This window comes from Prenolepis imparis, unplaced genomic scaffold, assembly GCF_030444845.1.
Source record: "Prenolepis imparis isolate NDT839.2.m4 unplaced genomic scaffold, iyPreImpa1.0 SCAF_24, whole genome shotgun sequence".
In the NCBI taxonomy this organism is placed as follows: Eukaryota; Metazoa; Arthropoda; class Insecta; order Hymenoptera; family Formicidae; genus Prenolepis; species Prenolepis imparis.
The window spans coordinates 119,389-122,411 of record NW_028141182.1 but is presented as its reverse complement, the minus strand read 5'-3'; positions in this window follow the sequence as shown (position 1 = coordinate 122,411).

The window sequence follows — 3,023 nt, the reverse complement described above, 5'->3', positions numbered from 1 at the left end:
TCCAATTTATCGGGTAGAGAATCCATATCAAATATAAAATCATTGTTTGTTTTGCTGGAAGTCAATGTCTTGCCCAATTTATGAATATCCCAAAAATTCTCAATGCTCCATGTATAACAAAATAATGGCTTTTCTACTAATTGTTTTACAATAGTAAAAACTGCCATTTTCAGTAATGGTAGAGATCTTGGTCTTTAATGCTGCAAATAATTCATGTTCAGTAATACAGTGTTATACAAATTAAATATTATTAATATTTTAAAAAATCATCTTCATAAAACAATTTTTTAATATATTTATTTATATTTATTATAATATATTATCATCTTTATTATATCTTTATATATACATATAATATATATATAATATGTGTGTGTGTATTATATACATTTAAATGTTTATTTTGTATATTTATTTGAAATATTTTTAAATAGTATGCAAGTATTTTAAATCATCATCACTTATTTATTCATAAATCTTTCGTATAATCTTACAATTAGTGTAATTCAATCATATATACACTCGTCAAAAAAATTATTGCAACACGTAATTAATATCAAAATTTAGCATAAATTCAAATAAGCGTATCTCCGCGAAAAATTGTCGTATTTCAAAATTTTTTTTGGTTTTAAAGGGTAAAGTCTCTACTTTAAGGAACTTTCGTTCGATTTTGATTTTATTCTCTCCCCCTTTATCCATCCCTTTAAAAGAAGGGACGTGTTTTTTTTCAAAAAATTGCATAGTTTGACGAACTCTACGGAGTGTACTAAATTTTTTTCGCAAATATCATCATAACTAACGTAAAATATGGACTTTTCTCTACAAATTTAAAAAAAAATTGAATACCGTACGATTTTTTTTCGCGAAGTTACAGCATATCAAAGTTACCTATGCATTTTTGCCTATATATTTAATTACCGCTAACATTAGCATTACCCGATGGGCACTGCTGGGAGGTTGCTGGTCGGATTTTGCCTATCGTGTGTGCGTGTGTGTGTGTGTGTTGGGGTAGGGATATATGTTCGTATTTAAAATTGTGTATTTCTGCCTCGTCTTCGGATGACCTTTTATGGGAAGATGGCTGCATGATTTTGAAATTGCATACATAGGCAAAAATGCATAGGTAACTTTGATATGCTGTAACTTCGCGAAAAAAAATCGTACGGTATTCAATTTTTTTTTAAATTTGTAGAGAAAAGTCCATATTTTACGATAGTTATGATGATATTTGCGAAAAAAATTTAGTACACTCCGTAGAACTCGTCAAACTATGCAATTTTTTGAAAAAAAAAACACGTCCCTCCTTTTAAAGGGATGGATAAAGGGGGAGAGAATAAAATCAAAATCGAACGAAAGTTCCTTAAAGTAGAGACTTTTCCCTTTAAAACAAAAAAAATTTTTTGAAATACGACAATTTTTCGCGGAGATACGCTTATTTGAATTTATGCTAAATTTTGATATTAATTACGTGTTGCGATAATTTTTTTGACGAGTATATATATATATATATATATATTATATACAGGGTGTAACTAAACAAACATATACGAAGCACACCATCAGGTGCAGGACAACAAACTAAATCGAAAAGTCCTGAGCCATTTTTTTATCTGAGCTTTATTTTTTACGCTATAAATTGTTAAAGTTTGCCAATCAGCGCGTGGCTACAACGAAAGGCAGCGTAGGCGCCGCCTACTGGGTGGGGAGCGCGGGATCGGAGAGTAGCGAGACAAAGTGGGGCGAAGCGAATGTAGCATGTCTCTGCTCTTCTTTGTACGTTTTGTGTAGCTCTTAAAATTTGATTATTCTCGATACTCTCGGTAGTGTGGAATATTTAATTTTTCCATCTCGTTAGCTGTCTCCATATTTGTGTTTAGAAATACGTTTTCTTTGAAGAGAAAGGTCACATGAGTTGTAGTCCGGAGATCGAGCAGGCCACGGACTAGTACTGAATCCTTCCCATCCTTGAGGAAAATTTTTATCGAAGTAATGGCGGATGATACTTTTGAATAAGATTCATTGAAATTAATATTTCATAGATATATCATGATTTTCGCTGAATATTATTTAAATCTAGTAAAAACCAAATTATAGAAGTTGGATTTTGTATGTCGATAAATGTACCTTTACAAGAAACATTTTAGGAATGTTTAATATCCACATTCTCTTATCATTATCATTACTGCAGCCAGGAAATCCATTTGGAAATCCATTTGGAAATCTATTTCTTACTCGAATGAGATCTTTTCAACATCGAATTCCGTAAATATTTGGTATGGATTGCCAAGAAATCAAATCGTAAGTAGGTATTTTAAACTGAAATAAAATTAAAATTTAATTGTAATTTAAATTAATTAAATTGAAACTATTTTTATTGTTTCCTTTTTAATCATTTCTCTAATGTAACTTTTTTTATTATCTTTCGTCTGTCTATCGATTTGAATTATTTTTTTATTTAATCAATGCAATAAACATTTTCTTTCTAGAAAAATAATGTCTAATCGTTATATTACTGTTTACTTTTATTACTAGTATTGTTCCTATTGAATTATTTTTCCTATTGACATAAACTTATTGACAGGACTTAGATCGAACTTTTTATATTATCACGCTTGAACTCTCAAAAGTAGTCTCGATTTCTTACAAAATAATCTGCCAGATTTGTTGGTTCCGGCAGAGAATAATTTAGAAGAGGTAACATTAAATAGATGAGCTACGATATTCATACACGATGACGCACTTGCCCATTTTGCACGTAAGAATTATTTTTATTATAAAAATATTTATTTTGAATATGAATAATATATCTTTACTCTTATTTTATTATTATTATATTTATATTATTATTTATTTTTATTTTATTATTATAAAAATGTTTATAATTATTATTTTATTGCGTAGTTTAATAGAATCTATCGAAATTGTGAAGATCGCTATCTCAGTTTCAATACTGTATTCTACTCTCAGAGCTTAATTTTTATATCATGTTCACACATCAAGACTAAAAATCTTAATAAAAGTAG